Source organism: Cryptomeria japonica, chromosome 4 (genome assembly GCF_030272615.1).
Source record: "Cryptomeria japonica chromosome 4, Sugi_1.0, whole genome shotgun sequence".
Taxonomy (NCBI): Eukaryota; Viridiplantae; Streptophyta; class Pinopsida; order Cupressales; family Cupressaceae; genus Cryptomeria; species Cryptomeria japonica.
In genome coordinates, this window is record NC_081408.1 from 138,749,952 (window position 1) to 138,768,449 (window position 18,498).

The window sequence follows — 18,498 nt, forward strand, 5'->3', positions numbered from 1 at the left end:
ATCTTGTGGGTTTCAACCCCTCTTTTGAATGTAAAGTCTCTCCTCTAAGTGAAAACCATCAACCCTAGTGAACCTCCCTTCTCTCTCCTTGGAGTTGGAAGAGGGGAGTGTAACTAGGGTTCGATCGCGATTTTCCGCTTTACAGTACTATTCATTCATCATTGAGTTATAAGCCCTATCTTTGAAGAATCAACAAAATGTTCAAATGGTTATGGATTTGCCTTCCCATGTCCAGGACAATAGAGATATTAGTGAGTCACAGGTCCCTGAAGGTGTAGTGGTCATGGTGTCTATTCCTCCTTCCACTATAGTGGCCTCAGGTTCAATGAAGAGTAAAAAAGCCCCACCTGTTTTAGGCTTGTGGCAGAAGACCGTCAAAAAGGGTTCTTTAGACAAACCTGTAAGGAGTGGACAAAAAACAGATCAGGAAAAGGTTAAGCTTATTGGTGATACTTTGGTTGACTTAGGGTTTGTGAAGCCCATTGATTCCCACTTCTCTTAACCACATAAAATATTGTGCTTTCATGGAATGTAAGGGGGTTGAAAAACATCCCTGGACAAAAAGTTGTTCACAATTTAATTGACTCTGAGTCTCCTGATGTTGTTTTTATTCAAGAAACCAAGCTTTCGGTGGATGGTTTGGCCAATTGTGCTTTGCGTGTCTAGCCCCAAGGCCTTTGGCAGGGAGTGAGCTCTCATGGCAGTTCAGGGGGGTTTCTTGCTTCTGGAACCCAATGAAAGTTTCCCCTTTGTGGTGGTTTTCTAGCAGGTCTTCCATTTCTATGGTCGCTTCTAGCTTTGAGACTGGAGAAAGATGCCTCTTCTCTAATATTTATGCTCCTACTGATCTTGTGGGTAAGTCTCATCTTTGGGCTCACATCAATCTTGTTCGGGTTCAAGATCCTTTTCTCCCCTGGATTTTGGTTGGAGATTTTAATGTCGTTACTAGTTTGGAGGAAAAGTGAGGTGGGTTATTCAGGCTTGATCCTTCCTCAAATTTACTCAGAGATAATATTGGTCTCTCGAATCCCATTCATGTGAAGCCAATTAATGGTGTCTTTACATAGAATAATAGGAGGAGTGGTGTTGAGGCTATCTTTGAAAGGCTTGATAGATTTTTGGTTTCCTGCTATTGGGTGCATGATAGGTGGTCCACTAGTTCAAAAATTCTTGATTGGAGGGGTTATGATCATTGGCCTATTAAGCTTTCTATTACATCTCTTAGAACCTCCAAAAATCCCTCTTTCAAATTTCAATTGATGTGGCTTCATGATCAATCATTGAGGGATCTTATGGTTGATTGGTGGTATGAAGGGGTGCCTACCCACGAGCAAGCTATGTACACCTTTGGGAAGAGATTACAACATGTAAAATATAGGCTGAAGAGGTGGAATAAACAATGTTTTGGGGACCTACATAGACACAAGATGGAAGCTCAATCCAAGTTGGATGAGGTTATGTTGGGCCCATATAAAATTTTCATTCCATATGCGTCCTTGTATGAAGTAATGCTTGTCTAATTCATCGATCAAGAACTTTCTTAATTTTTTGCTTATGTCATTCGGTCCTTGTTAGGTTCCACTACCTTGAACGTGAACTTGAACCTTTTTGGTTCAAGGTTCAAATTTCAACGGGCGTTGTTTCGAATATTTTTCCTCCTGCGCAAATTTAAGCTTTGCTAGTTCTTGTCGACATTTTGCATTCTTTGAACCTTGAACTTGAACCTTTTTGGTTCAAGGTTCAAGATTTGTCATGTTAATATCATTTTGTGATGGTTTGCAAGGCTCTGAGTTTTATGTATAGGTTCCTTGAAAGATATGCAACTTGCCACGTGGTGACGGCGCGGACTTTTAGAACACGATAGATGGTCGTCGAGGGAAGGGATATTCTTTCTCTAATAATTTGAAATCTGTCATTTATGGCAAGTATGTGTGAGGATCTACTATGTCAAAGGGGAAGTGACTTAACGGTTAAGGTGTACCTTAGTGTAATCATTTCAAAGTAAGGTCACATGAACAAGGAGTAATGAAGGCATCTTTAGTAATGATGGGTAAGATTTTCTCGTCTTTAAAACTGAGTAGTTGTCTCATCGGGATTATTATTTTCTCGAGAATATTTTGAGAAGGAGTTTTTGAAGCGGGAAAAATACTGTGATAGAGGTTTATAGAGGGCAGAGGAAGGTATGTTAAACAATTTTCTAAATTGTTGTAGTTTGTTTTAAAAGATCTGGGTGTTCTTTTAGCTACTTGTTTTTGTTTTCACTTTCCTTCTTCACCTGGGATTGATTCAGGAAAACCACAAACCAAAACATGAGGCCTATTTTGCCCAAATTGATGAGCTCGTCTCCCCTCGTAAACTCTTTACCGGAGTTGGGTGATACAGCACTGGTTCAGCTAGATTTAGATTTCTTTCTGGAGAGAGTAAAGAATTCAACCGCAGACCCCATGATGAGAGATGTGGCTCAGAGCGGATTATTAGAAGCCGCTACCTTTCCCACAGCTGCTCCCTACCCTGAGTTAGTCTTAGAATGTATGAATCATTACGACAAGGGCAATAGGTGCATAAAGAAAAATGATGGTGAAGTCTTGTTGTCTATTGATAGACAGACGGTAATGGCAGCCATGGGTATTCCACACCAGAAACCCTATGAAGACTGGACCATTGGTAAATCTTACAGGATTTTCTCTTAGAAGAAGCAATATTATAGAACTGTGATTGCACGGAATTGGCTCTTAAGATTCCAAAAAGGGGGCTCAAGGCTGCCGAGGCCCTTAACTCGTGAACATTTAATTCCAGCAATCCGAGACTTGGTCATACTACTGCGCAAGGTGAAGGGTAATTCTCACTCTTTTTATTGGGAAGATTGGATGTATTTCTTCATTCAGGTCACTCTGGATAGAAGCCGGTTCATTGATTGGGGAAATGTTATTGCAAAAAGGTTACATGAAGGCCTGAGTAACTATCTTGAAATGCCTAATTTTTATATGTCATCCTATCTGTTATATATGCTTGCCTGTGTGAGAGAATGGTCGGGGTTGTCTCATGTAAAATGGGTTCAAGGCATGAGCATTTATGAGTATCATCCTAATCTAACTTTGAAAGGGCATGTTGATGATTATCTCCGTTGGAATGATGTTTTCGCTGGAAGGCTGACCTTTGAATTACAAGGTAATTTGCATAGAAGAATGTCTCTAGAAGCAATTGAGCTTGTTAACATATATGACAGTTTCTTTATACAGTTCAACCATTTCACTTATTTAAGAGTCGGAGGATTTAAGGGTGAACCCTTTAGACTTCCCAGGTACGTTTCAGATTCCTGCATTTTGATTGAAGTATCTAGATAGCTTGCTTATGTCGCAAAAGATTATGGTGAGGACTCCGACACAAGCGAAATTTTTCCCATTGATTTAGGTCATTATAGTTGTAGGTTTGTTTCTGATGCATTGAATCTTGAACTTGAATTTAAAAGGTTTCATGTGAAGTCCTTTGTAAAAAGGGATAACTTTGATAGCAAGGGTTTCATCGCTTGGTATGTAAAGAAAGTGGTACCTGATCACATGTTCCTCAGTTGGAACATTATTGGGAGGGTTGTCAGGATGAATTTGAAGTACGGAGAAGGAGTTGGTCTAGACTAACTTTGAGGCAAATTCATGACATGAAATTGCCCATGGATACCTCGGGTGTCACAACCGATGATGAAGACATAATTGACTCAGAGTTTATGAAATGGGTCCATGATGAACCTCTTCCGGAAGTAGATTGGAGCAAGAAGATGGCAGATAGTATTTAGACACACACTTTCAGTGTAACCCGTAGGACGGAGAATTGGCTTAGGAGTTGCCGATTTCATCCGACACGAGCAACCAGTTCAAGAAGCATAAGCGGGAAGAGCAGTACTGCAAGTAAAACTTCTGTTGTGACTAACATTCCCGTTTCTGATGCAGGAATAGGCAAGGATTAAAGAAGAGAAACTTGACCTCGGGATTGAGCTTTCTATTGTTGGCTGAGTTACCAGATCAAGATCCAAGAAGGGTTTCAAGCCGTCAGTTTCTCACCTCATTCTGGATTTGGACCCAGAGGAAATACCGAGCAAGATGACATCCCTTGTTTTCGAAGCAGACAAGGTTTCAATTGACATAGATGCTATCTTTCAGGACTCAGGAGCACTCGAAATCCAGTCCCATATAGACTATGCCATGCTGCCACCCTCAACCGGGTTTCCACTCATGCCTTCAAAAGAACTAACCCTAGCACCAAAATGGCTAAGTGATTCAATCACCAGGAAAAGGAATGTAGTTCCGATTTCAGTATCAATGGAGGACGCCATGAGCAAATGTCTGGGAAGGTCTACAAAGCCCAAAAAGTTAAAAACAGAGGCAATGATTGACTTTGATGAAAACATGAAGCATTGGACCGCAGACATTGCTAGACCCGAGCCTAACAAAGATGTTGCTATTGCTTTAGAAGCAAACTATGTTGTTGAACGAATAGATTTGGGGATCGGAACCAGAGCCGTGGATGTGAAGCACTTGGAGACTTCCACCAAGTGAATTATCTCCCGTACCCAGAAGGATGAGAGGGACAAGGCTGAATTGAAACAAAGTTTGATGCAAATGGCCCAGTATATCCATGCTTTGCAGAACACCCCCTTGCCATTGTCCCAACATTCAGGTCCATTTAGTCCAAACTCACCTAGCAATCAAAAATTCTTGGATGAAGTTCAGCAAAACAGGATGATTGCTAAGGTTTTCTCAGAGTGGCTCACCTCAATCATGTACCAGGCAACTAATTACATAATAAACTTGGTCTAGATTTTCAAGGATGCTAATGAGGTCACCAAAGCCTTGGACTCCGACTTGGTCTCGTGGCAGAAGGAGAAATCTAAGTGGGCGGTGATTTCAAAACAGATGCGGGATATTCAGCGTTACGGTCTAATGAACTTTCTTGCTGAAAACCAAGTATCGGGACTAAATGAAGATGTAATGTTCATTTGCAAGGAGAGTATTGAGTGGTGCAACCAAATAATTGAGCAGGGTTATAACGAGTCAGCCAGTCTACGTGGCGAGTTAACAACCTTGAGGGCGTCCATGCAGAAGGACTTACACTGCATGGATGTTCAATTACTTAAAGAGGATAGTGAAACTCTGGAAGACACTACGGAGATGATTAACCAGTTCGACAGCCACATCAGATAGATCAAGATAGATAAATTCTTGTCCGTGGAAGACTTTACGAAGATCTCTAAAGTGGAATCGATGCTCACTGTTTGCCTCGATCATCTAGATTCACACAGAGATAAAGTGCAAATGGTAAAGAGGAAAAACGAGCTCTAGAAGCAAAGAGTTATTCACATCAGTTTGTCGCACGTAACTATAATCCAGGAGTTGTCAAAAGTGCACCGAGAGTGGAGCGCGGCCAAGGCGGTGATGGTGTCTTTCCAAGACACCAACCTGAGCGATCACACCGAAACTAAGAAAACTACATGACTAGCACTGCTGGCAGTTGTTTGCCAGTGTGTCTAGTTATTTTCTTTAAATTTTGGTTATACAGTTAGGGTTGCTTTCTATTAACTCTGACGAGTTAATTTTACTTGGGTTAAAAAGAACTATTGGGTCTGGTGACCTATAAGTATCTTATGTAACGACTTTAAAATGGTTCACTAAGTTTTTGGAAGAAAAACTATCTTTAAGATTAGCTAAGAACATTTTGTGTATGAAGAAAATAGACGATCATCAGTGAATGTGAAATCTTATTAACAACTGTTTTCAGTTTCAAATCTCTGTGTTTGATTTTGAAGTCTGATTTCTGTGTAAATCTATTTCGATGAAGGGGTTGTTATACTTTCTATATGTGCAGAAAACTATTGGCTAAGTTCATCTTTATAAGTTTTTATTTCCATTTTGTTTTAGTGTTCATATGAAGTCTGTCGGCTTTATATAGAAAGTTATATATGGATTAGTGCTTGCATTCATTTTGTATCGACTGGTGTATGCAATTGTCTTTAACTACTTTCTGGTGAAAAGCATTCTATTGATTGTATGTAATTTGGAGCTGAATGAATATTAACTAGAGGGAGTTGTACCTAAATTCAGAGGTTAATCAATTAGATGATTTTCCAACTGTTTGGTAGAAAAATTGTCTGCTTTCCTATGCTTCACAGTGCTTTGAATTAAATAGATAAGGAAAGACAAATCTGTTTACCAACAGGTTACGCGTCAAATTATTGATTAGGGGATGACTTTGGAGCTCAGTATGGCTGAGTCCCTTGCTCTAAAGGACTTAGAAGAGTGGGATTTGCGTGAGGAGATTTTCTGGAAACAAAAGTCTCGTGTGGATTGGCTCCAAGAAGGTGATAGAAACACTATTTTTTTTCATAATTTTGTTAAGGCTCGGAGGTATGGTCACTCTATTACCTCTCTCATATCTTCAGAAGGGGTTCATCTTTCATCTAAAGAAGAAATCGTTACGGAAGTTGTCAATTTTTTTTCTAATTTGTTTACCAAAGAGGATCTTGAAGCTATGGTGGAAGAGAGCGCCATCTTGAACTGTATTACCCCTCTTGTCTTTGTTGAAATGAGTGATGCTCTCTTGCACCCCATTTTGTTGTTTGAACTTGACGGGGTTGTGTTTCAAATGAAAAAAGGCAAGGCTCTTGGCCCTGACAGGTTTCCTATTGAGTTTTTTCAAGAATTTTGGGAGATTATAAAGTATGATCTTCTAGATGTGGTTCAAGAATCTCATAGGAATAAAAAAATTCTCAAATCTATGAATTCTACCTTCTTGGCTCTCATTCCTAAGAAGGAGGGGGCTAATAGCTTGGATAAGTACAAGCCTATTGCTTTATGTAATGTTGTCTACAAGATAATCACTAAATTGATTGCTAAACGACTCAAACCTCTCCTCTGCAATTGGGTTTCTAAAGAGAAAGGTGGTTTCATTGATTGAAGACAGATCCTTGATGGATTTGTGATAGCAATGGAGGTTATTTATTCGATGGCTTCCTCTAAGGAGAAGGCTATGTTTATTAAACTTGACATGGCGAAAGCTTATGATAGGATGAGTTGGGATTTCTTATAGAAGATCCTTTTGGCTTTTGGTTTTGGAAACAAGTGGGTGAATTGGGTTCTTAGTTGTGTGACTTCTACCTCTTTCATAGTTCTTATTAATTTGGAACCCTCAGAATTGTTTAGCGCTTCGCGGGGGCTTCAGTAAGGGGACCCTTTATCTCCCTTTTTTTTTTTTTATTCTCATGGTTGAAGGTCTTAGCAGATTTCTCACTTTTTGGGTGAGACATGGTCTTATTCAGGGATGGAGTTGGATTAATGCTCTACCTCCCTACTCTCATCTTCAATTTGTGGATGACACAGGTTTGATGGGTAGGGCCAGAATCAATGAGGCAGTGAATTTTAGGAGAGCTTTGGATATCTATTGCAAAGCCTCGGGTCAGAAAATTAATGAAGATAAATCATCCATATATTTCTTTAATACCCCTCGGATTATTCAGAATGGGATTGTCGGGATCTTCATATTTCAGTTGAGGTCCCTTCCTTTGTTGTACCTCGAGATTCCCTTAGATTTGGGGGTTCAGCATGGAGATATTTGGCAAGGAATTTTGGATAAATTTTGTTGCAAGGTTAATCATTGGACTTACAGGTGGTTATCCTCTACTGGAAGAGTGATTCTTCTAAAGACTGTGGTGCAAGCGCTTCCCATTTATAGGTGTTTTGTGCAGGCTCCCCCCTCCAGCTTTGTGAGAGAGTTTGATGCTCTTTCCCATCAATTTCTTTGGTCTGGTAGTTTTCTTTCTTCTAAGTAGAGTTTAGTTAAATGGGACTTTGTTTGTAGACTGAGACATGCTGGGGGTCTTGGCCTCAGATCTATTCCTTTGGTTAGCAAGGCCTTGGCGGCTAAGTTGTATTGGAGGTGGTGTAACAGTCAGGATCAGGACTGGGCCAAGATTTTAACCAACAAGTATCTCCCTAGTGCTAATGACCATGAGGTGCCTCGTCTTAGTTTAGTGGGCAGGGGCTCTTGTATCTGGGATACTCTTAAAAAAGGTGCCCAACTTATTAAAGATGGCCTTTTCTGGATTTGTAATAGAGGCTCTGAAGCTCTTTTTTGGCAGGACTCTTGGGATGGTCACCCTCCTATTCTACCTAGTTATCCACAGCTTCAGCCTCTTTGCAACATTTTCACTGATGCTAGATGGGTTAAGGTGAAGAATTTTAAAATAGTTAGGCACATTGGACAGGTTGAGGTGACTTGTTGGAAGGATCATCTTGAATGGCCCTTGGGTGGTTCGGATGAAGATCTTGTGGTGTTGGTTAATATCTTGGAGGGTAGGTTATGTAGTTCCCTCAAGGAGAGAGATATTTTGGCTTGGGGTCCTAATCCAAAAGGCAAGTTTTATGTTGCTGAAGGTTATACTCAGCTTGATAGGAAATTGCATGGCCTGATGGATGTTCCCTGGTGGAAGAAAGTTTGGAATAGCTTCTCTTGGCCAAAATGTAATTTCTTCTTATGACTGGTTGCTCAGAGGAAATGTCTCACGTGGGAGAATCTTCGTAAGAGAGGCTTCCAGAGACCATCTATCTGTTATCTTTGTATGCATAATGAGGAAGATTGTTCCCACTTGTTTTTTCTATGTCCTTTCTCTAGGGAGATTTGGCACAAGTGGTGGGAGGCTTGACAACATGCTTGTTTTCATGCTACCTCCTTAATTGAATTTTGGGATAGCTTGGGCAGACCCCCAGCAAAGACCTCTTTTCTTCAAGTGGCCTGGGCTATTGGGCCAACCCTTATTATCTAGAATTTGTGGTTGGAAAGGAATTAGAGGGTCTTTTGTGATTCACATATAGGGAGTCCTCAGTTGTGGCAAAAGATAGTTAATAGGCTTCAGGAGACAATCTCGGCTAAGTGCAATTTGTCTGAAAATGTTGATCCAGATGATTATTCTATTGTAAGGAATCTGCAATTGGAAAACATTAAAATGGACTGTGTTGTTGGAAATAGATCTCGACATGCAAAGCAGCGGATAAGTAGAGATGGAAGGTGGATTCCCCCTCCTGTGGGAATCTTAAAAATTAATACAGATGGCTCTTCCCGTGGGAATCCTAGACATGCAAGTATTGGAGGTATAGGTAGAGGTGATGATGGTTGTGCAGTTTTTTTTTCTTTAATTATATTGGGCAGCACTCTAACAATCTTATGGAGGCCCTAGCTATTAAGATTGTTGTTGAACGAGGTTGTTCTTTAGGATGGAGGAAGATTATTTGTGAGTCAGATTCTCAGATTGTTGTGGACATGTTGAACAAACAAAATTTGAATGATGTGAGTTAGCAATTAGCTTATGTGATCAGACAGATTTTACAATTGTGTAATACATTGGAATTTGTCTCCTTTTGTCATATTCCCAGGGAGTGCAATAGAGTGGCTGATTGTTTGGCCAAGTGGGCTTCAGAGCATGTTGATGGTTGGGATTTTAGTGGAAGGGATGGTCTACCTCCTGATTATCTTGAAACTTTAGACAGGTTAATGCTAGAAGACGGGATGATGAAAGAGCACCCAGTGGTGTAGGATCAATTTTCTTTTTATGTTTATTTCATTTTCATTGTCATTTTTGAGGCCCTTTGAGGCTCCGGATGAGCCTAGTTTTTGGTGTAATTCCAAAGTAGCTAGCCTTCGGCCCTATTTTGTGTGAACGTCATCTTTTTGAGGGCTTTCCGAAAGGTATTATCATTGGAAATCCAACGATCGGATCTATTGCTATGGTCATTGGACTTTGTAGTGGTGGTGTTGGTGGTTCTTTTAGGATCCTTTTAGTTTTTGTTGCTGTCTTGGTGGGCCTAAGGCCTGTTCTTTGTAATTTTGTGATTTCTGAATAAATTTTTACCCCTTTTTTTAAAAAAAAAATTATAACTTTTAAATGCAATTATGTCAAAATGTCTTTTCATATCAGTATAGTAACAAAATTGTTGTTTTTTTAAATATCTATTTGTGTCTTTACATTCAATTCTCAATTCCATAATATTATATACTTTAATTACTTAAAATAAATTAAGATTATAAACCAAATTAAACCTTAAACCCAAACCAAATTGACCTCTACAACATTAAAATAAAATAAACCTTAACCATAAACTAAATTGAACTCTATGAATAAATAAAAAATTAATCAATATGAATAAAAATGATTTTGATTTAAAAAGTAGCATTAACTAGGGCGGTGACCCTTAACAAAAAGCAACATCAAGAGAGATGGTGTTGGAAGAGAACCACGGCCCAAAGGCGGAAAGGAACAAACACGAAACCTCACCAACCATGGAACAGACCCCACTCAAGGGGGCGGGGGGGGACGAGTCACTCAAACCCCCATGAGGGGGTATGAGGCAGGTGAGATATTTCTATACTTTCAATTCCATGATATTTCAAAAATTTAAGTACTTAATAAATTGAGATTATGTCAAAAGTATTTTTTCACATTTATAAATATCAATATAGTAATAGAATTGTTATTTTGAAATATCTACTACTGGCTTTGACATTCAATTCTCAATTTCATGATGTTTCTATAATTTAATTACTAAAAATAAATTAAGATTTTGTTAGAATTATTTTTCCATGTCTATAAATATGAATATAGTAAGGAGTCATTATTTTGAAAAAATCTATAAAATATTTATTTCTTTCTATTGAATATAATCTTTTTATAAGTTCTCTAAAGTGAACCAATATGATTAGCAAAGAAAGTGAGCAAACATATCTACATATTTCAATGAACATTAAAAATAATTCAATACTCAGGTTTGGCTTGTAATGAAGGATGGTAAAAAAAATTGATCTTTGCATATACATAATTTAATCTATCATTAAAAAATAGATTTTGAAACACTTCTATAAATATTAATTCATAAACTATCATGAAATTATCATAAAATTCTTTCAAATTTTATTAGGTGATAGTTTTTTGAATTAATGTTTTGAATCACACTATAATTTATAAAATAGAAAGAAAAATTATTATAAAAAAGAAAGAAAAATAGACCAGGAGGTCCCTTGAAATATTACCCTAAACAAAATTGAACCCAAATCCTAAACTAAATCAATACTTAGCTCTAACTCTAAACCAAATCAAACCAACCCTAAAACAAATTTAAGTGTAACCCTAACTCTTAATTGATCTCTAACCTTAATAAAATATTAAACCTAATTAAACTTTAAAACCCTAACCATGAACCAAAATCTACCATAAACCTAACATTAAACCAAATTAAACCCTTATCCTAAATCTAACTAAACAATAAATCAAATGTAAACCCAACCCTAATCGTAATCCTAATCAAATCAAATTGAACCCTAACACAAAACCATTTTGAACCTTAATCTTATACCAAATTAAATCCTAACCCTAACACTAAACCAAATCAAACCCTAAGCCAAATTATATTCAAAATCAAATTCAAACTTAACCTATACCAAATTAAGCCCAAACCCTAAATCTAATTAAACCAAAATCTTTAGGTCGTGGAGAATCCTATTGAAAATCTAGAAATAAGCACTTTGAAAACCAAATTTAACATTGAACCAAGTTGAGCCCTAACCATAACCATAAACCAAATTACACATTAAACTAGATTGAATCCTAACCTTAACACTCAACCATGTTGAACCTTAACCTTAAACCTTTATTGAGCCTTATACTAACCCTACTTTAATGATTTTTTAATTAAATGACAACCCTAATTAGTGTCTTATCAAGTTATCTCATGTAATTAATATGTGCTAATTACATTTTTTTATACTAATATAATCTAATCTTGTACGTGTCTCCGCCCAACCCAGGAGACAATCTATACAACATCCTCCACGACTAACAGAGATTCAACACATAAGATTGTATTAAAATGAAGTGAGTACAAATGTACAAGTATCTTCGCTTAAATAGGAAAGAGTGAGTGATGAGAGTACATAGAATTTGGACAAGTGTCTCCAGAGTCCAAATATAACTCTACAATTATCCATCTACCTAATAAATGTTGTTACCTAAGTCAAACTTAGTAAACATAAATAGTCAAAACTATTAACTCCAACACCCCCTTAAGTTCAACTTAGGGAGTAAAGCATGCAATATGAGATGCCTTATGGGTTTGGCAACAAAGCCATGTTAGGTACCCATGTACAACTACAATGCAAATATTTCTCTCACAAACGGGGAAAAGGAGAAAGAAATTGTGGGAGAAAACTCTCCAAAAGAGAACATTCAAGGACTAAGAAGCCTCCAAACAGATGTCCTAAAAGCATGAAAAACATCACTAAAGTACGAAGAAGTTGTAGTCAACAGTCAAAGACTAATATGGTGTTGTAACTGAAGATCCTCCTCTAACAAACATGATGATCATGATCATGAAGACAACAATCTGCATTAGTGTCACAAATGACACCACTTGAACAATGATTAGATGGCAACAATGGCAATAACATATGTCAATAAAAAATACATGCGACACATAAATCTGCATCAGTGACCTTAAAATCAGTATGCAACTAATGAGGTTACTTTATTGATCCCATCATGACTACTCAACTAATGCAAGGTAAAAATTGAGGTGCGACAATCTAAAGATCCAAGATTAACTAAGGATGATTGTATACACCAAATAGGAATGCAAGAATGTGTCAACTCACTTAAAGAAAAACCAAGGAAGCGTTGCCACAAATAGTATATGCCCCCCATAATGTTAACTAGGGAGACTCATAATAGTTCACTGAAATCGTGTCACTGATCAAGTCAAGGTCTAAAGTGACCGAGATAGTGCTTGCAACTAAACAAATAGTGTGCACCGAACGAGACACGCTCATGAGGCATGATTCCCACTAATTCATCTATTGTCATGGAGTTACACTCACTTTTACAAAGTTGTGTTTGGCAAACAAAAAAGGCTCTACACAAAGCCCAATAACACTTTATAATATAGTGCAACTACAAGCATATAGCACAATTTGTGTAAAATCCCCAAATAAATTACGTGACACCGCATCTCAATGTGTCTACAACAATGTGCTTACAAAAAAATTGCATCAATGAATAATGCATGAAACCATCTTTCTAACGATATTGGATGTCCAAGCTATGGCCATTTGGAGAAAAATGTGGTTAGGGTCTAAAGGTGAAAAAGATGACCCACCCCTCAAGCGTCTGGGAGCAAGGGATCAATCCTTTATGGGACCATCAACTCAACAAGTCAAAAAAAAGTTGGCCTCCATGACAAAAAGGGCACCAATGAGCGAAGTAGTGGTAGGGTCCAGTGGTGGCTCTACATGTCATCCCTATACTCATAACCACTTTCACAAACATCATTTCCATGAAACTACCCCACTCAAGATTTGTTGCCAATTAATATGAAGACAAACAAAGATGACCCATGATTAAAGTGAGATCAAATGTTAATGCTTGTGTGTTGTGGGTGACAATAGTAAATGTACTGATTGGACAAAAAAAATTATTTAGATCTTGTAAAAAATTGAAGTTGATCCCTATCGACACGAAAAATGACTAGAAAATATGAATGCCCATCGAGACAAATGCAAAGACCTACTACTAGCCAAAAACACTCAAGCCTCAACAATACCTCAAGCCACAAGCATTGAATGTGGGTCCAACAACCAACCATAATCAAATCACATCACATGGAGCAACAAATCACATAGTAAATGCACTAACAGATGAGTAAACAAGGCCAATATATCAACGTTGCTCAAACGACATGCTGCAAGCAAAAATGAATGCAAGAATTTCTAGTAATGAATTTGCCACTACAATGAAGATGTCAGTCCAAGCAAATGAAGTGCAACTTGAATCTTAAACAGTAAAAAAGCAATAAAAATGACTCAACCATAATCATTGCAAGGATCTCCAGCACGTAGGATGAAAGAGTAGCAAAATGGAAGGCTCTAATGCCATGTAGGTGTGTCCACCCGACCTAGGAGACAATATGCAAAACAGCATCCACAACTAAGAGAGATTCAACACATGAGATTGTATTGAAATGAGGTGAGTACAAATGTACAAGGAACCTTGCTTAAGTAAGCAAGAGCAGGTGATAAGAGTACATGAGATTTGGACAAGTGTCTTTATCTAGAAGAGTTAGAGTCCAAATATAACTCTACAATTATCCATCTAGCTAATAAATGTTGCTACCTAAGTTAAAAAAGTAAACTTAAATATAGTCAAAATTATTTACTCCAACAAATCCACCATAAATCTTAAACAAAATTAAACCTTAATACTAACACCAAAGAAAAATGAACCCTAATACTAAACCAAATTGAAGCCTAACTCTAAACCCAAACCTAAATTGCACACTTACACTTATAAAACCTTAACATGATTTAAATACTAACCTTAAATCTAATTGAACATTAAATTGAACTATAACGTTGAATCTTAAAGCCATCGTCATTAAGTTTATCTACTCTAAGGTTTAGAGTATTTGACTTTACAAAATCTACTATTGTGTTTGATGAATTTTTAAAATAATTGTTAGATTCAATTAAGTAATATTAATAAAAAGTACAACCATGTTGTAAATGAAATTGATAGAATATTTGGTTTTGTATATGATATGATTGAATAATGAATTAAAATTAAAATTGATTGATTATCATAATTAAATATATAATACAATTAAAATAGTGATAAGGAAAGAACATAATGATTAATGGATTGCGATTGATTAATTATTCATTTGAAAGCAATGTTTTATTAGATTCTATTGTTAAGTTGTAGGTTTTATTACATTCAATTCCTTGCATGTATATATATCTTGTAAATAAGGCTTCAATGTCTCATCAATTGATGAATGCAATATGGTCCTTACATTTGTTTTAGTTGTTTTAAATAGTAAATCTTGTTATTTGTTTATATATATGAAAAATATTTTTATTTTATTTTTAAAATGATATATTTCAAAGTCCTCTACATGAATTTTATTTATAAAATATAGGTATGCTAGTTATGCATCTACGCAAACCATGTTTCTCTATATCTCATTCACGTTGCACATGCTCTCTCACTAATTCATAATAATTTTTTGAGGAACTATATGCTACAATTAATATAAATTTTATTACGTATTTGCTTATAAATTTAATGGGATAAATAAAGTTTTAAATGCTTGAATACACAATAATGTGTTGCTTTTTTGTCCTCATTTGTATGTTTGTCTTCATATTGTTGCTCTGGCCTTGAGGTCATTTTGTTCGCCTTCACAGTAGATGAATTAGTGTCACAGTTATGTGGCACTTTGCATAAAACCATTTCATAATATTAAAAAAAGTTAACTCGTACCCATTTAGTGGGTAGTTAGTACTTAAAAGGGAGAAAGTCCTCAAAGGTTGGTTAAAAGATATTTAATTTTTTATAACAAAAAATTTTGTATATGGCTTCTAACATATAGGACTAATTATTCCACTTAAGATAGCTACTTAATTTTTTTTGAACGATGGTTCTTGCTTGATCCATCGCCATTGTTCATGACAATCCTACATGCTATAGCCACAGATTCGATATGTCACGCTCAAAAGTAAACACATAACCCCTAGTAGAACGTCATTTATCCAAATCTCCAGCCATATCCGAATCAACATAACCTTGTAGGAAGGTTTCATTACCGCCAAAACATAAAACTTGATCAGAAGTACCTTTCAAATACCTGAAGATCCATTGGACAGCTTGTCAATGTGGTTTACCTAGATTACTCATAAATCTGCTCACAACTCCCACTACATGAGCAATATCGAGACGAGTACAAGTCATGGCATACATGAGACTGCCATCTATTGATGAATATGGAACACTCTTCATGTGATATTTAGCCTCTTCTATTTTAGGACACATAGCTAAGGATAACTGAAAATGATCAACCAAAGGAGTACTAACAAATTTGGCATTCTTCATATTGAATCTATCTAAGATTTTAAGAATATATTTTTCCTGAGAATATATAATTTCTCTTATTTCTATCCCTAATTATATTCATCCCAAGAATCCTCTTTGTTGCCCTTGTATACCAATGCTTTGCTCCTGATCTCTTGATGGCATAATAGAACATTGCAAGTTTGTACCCTCACACCAATGCGTGGAAGAGTCTTCTGGTTGTGTTGAGGTTTCTAAGGATTGCATTTGAACCATACTACCTATTGGAGGTTGTGTAAGCAAAGAGGGTAGTAAATGAATGATTGAAGGTTGCGCATGAACTGGAGAATGGTGTGCACTAGGTAGAGGAGGCAGGGATGAAAAAAACTAAGGGTTGCGTATGAACACAAGAAGGTTGTGTGATAGTATAAACAGGGGCACCAATATTTGAAGGTAGAAAGCTTATAGTAGATGGTTGTGAAGAAACTACTAAAGGCTTGGAGAATGAAACTAAAATTTGCCTAGCATTTTCATTATTAAATAAATCAACATCTAAATATTCATTTGAAGATGTGTCATATGGCTACAAACTTGAAAAAAAATTCTCTTTAAACACGACATCCTGACTGCAAACAATCTTTTTGGCGATGGGATCCCATAAACTGAAACCAAATTGATCTTCTCCATAGTCGAGAAAAAACATGCCTCTTTGATTTGAAATCAAGCTTCGTTCACTACTCCTTGGGAATATGCACAAATGCTTCACAACAAAAACACACGCAAATGGTGATAAGAAATTTGTTTCCCAAGCCATCTCTCTTCCAGAATATCAAAATCCAAACAAGATGGAGTGTGATTGATTAAATACACTGCATTATTGCATGTCTCTGCCCAAAACTCTTTTCCCAAACCGGCATTGGAGAGCATACATCGAGCTCTCTGAAGAATTGTTTGATTCAACCTCTCAATTGCACCATTTTCCCAAGGGGTGAACGAAAACACTTTTATTCTGTGAATAGCAATATTTGCACAAAAATTGTCAAACTCCAAAGAGCAAAACTCTCCCCCATTATAAGTTTTAAGACATTTAATTTTATGCCCTATCTGGTTTTCGACAAGAGCCTTTAAAAAATTTAATTTTGAAAAAAATTATGATTTTCTATTTAATATATAAATCCAAACTTTGCGAGTGCAATCATCAATGAAAGTAACAAAATAATTTGCACCTCCAAAAGAGGTTACCTTCATGGGACCGAAAACATCCGAGTGCACAAGTTCCAAAGGAGTAGCTTTCTTATCATGACATGTCCTCAAGAAGCTAGCCCAACTCTGTTTGTCATAATGACAATACTCACAGATCTCCAAATCAACCTATTTTAAGTCGGAAGTTGCTCTCATTGAAGCATAACTTCAAGCCCTTTCTTGCTCATGTGCTCAGCCTCTTATGCCAAATTTCTGAATTGTTCTCCATAACTATCATGGCAGCTCCCACATCACCGTGGCATTCTAAAATGTAAAGATTACCCAACTTCTTGCCCTTTGCAAGCACTGAAACTCCCTTGGTTACTTTCCAAGTGTCTAAAACAAAATTAACATCACCCAAAAGCAATAAGCTAGCTTACAAAAATTAAATTTCGTTTAAACAAAGGAACATATCTCACATCCTTCAAAATCCATGTATTTTCATTTATCAAATACAAAATTATATCACCCTTACCTACAATTTCATATTCCTTATTGTCACCAAGAAAAACCTTACCGAATATAACTTCTTTGAAATTTGTAAAAGCCTCTCGGCATGAAGTTGCATGGAAAGAAGCACCCACAAATCTGCAATCGTGTTACCAGCAATCACGACCAAAACACCATCATCGTTTTCAGCTACAGTGTTTGCTTTATTATTACTGACTTTGTCTATGCCTTTTTATAGTTCCAACAATTTTTCTTTTTGTGACCTGGTTTGCCACAAAACTAACATGCACCATTTCTACCTCTCGACTTCAATCTATGTGCAAATTTTGACTTTCTACTGTTATTATTTTTTCCTCTATCTCGACTCCTACCTCTATTATCAATGTTGACAGCAGTTAATGCATCATCGGATGAGGGTTCCTAATTTTTTCTATACGTCTTCACTAAGAAGAGTGGCTACAACATCATCAAAATTTAATTTACTTTTGGCAACCACCGAAGTGCTAACTGCCATCACCACACCTTCCCAACTATTCGGTAAAGAACATGGTAATAATATTGCCTTGATTACATCATCTAAATTAATGCCCACAGAAATCAGCTAGGTGACTAAAGTATTGAATTCATTTAAATGATTAGACATAATCCCTCGTATTTTCAAATTATATAGCTTTTTCATAATGAATACCTTATTCGAAGTTGATGTCATCCCATTCAATGAAGAAAGTTTATCCCACGGCTCTCTTGTGTTATCTTCTTAGCTGAAACATTAAATAAAACATTGTTGGACAGCGATAGAAAAATGGTTGCCCTAACTTTCTTGTCCGATTTCTCCCAATCTTCATCTAATAAAGAACCTTGCCCTTTGGCTTTTCAAGCCAATGCACTTGAGA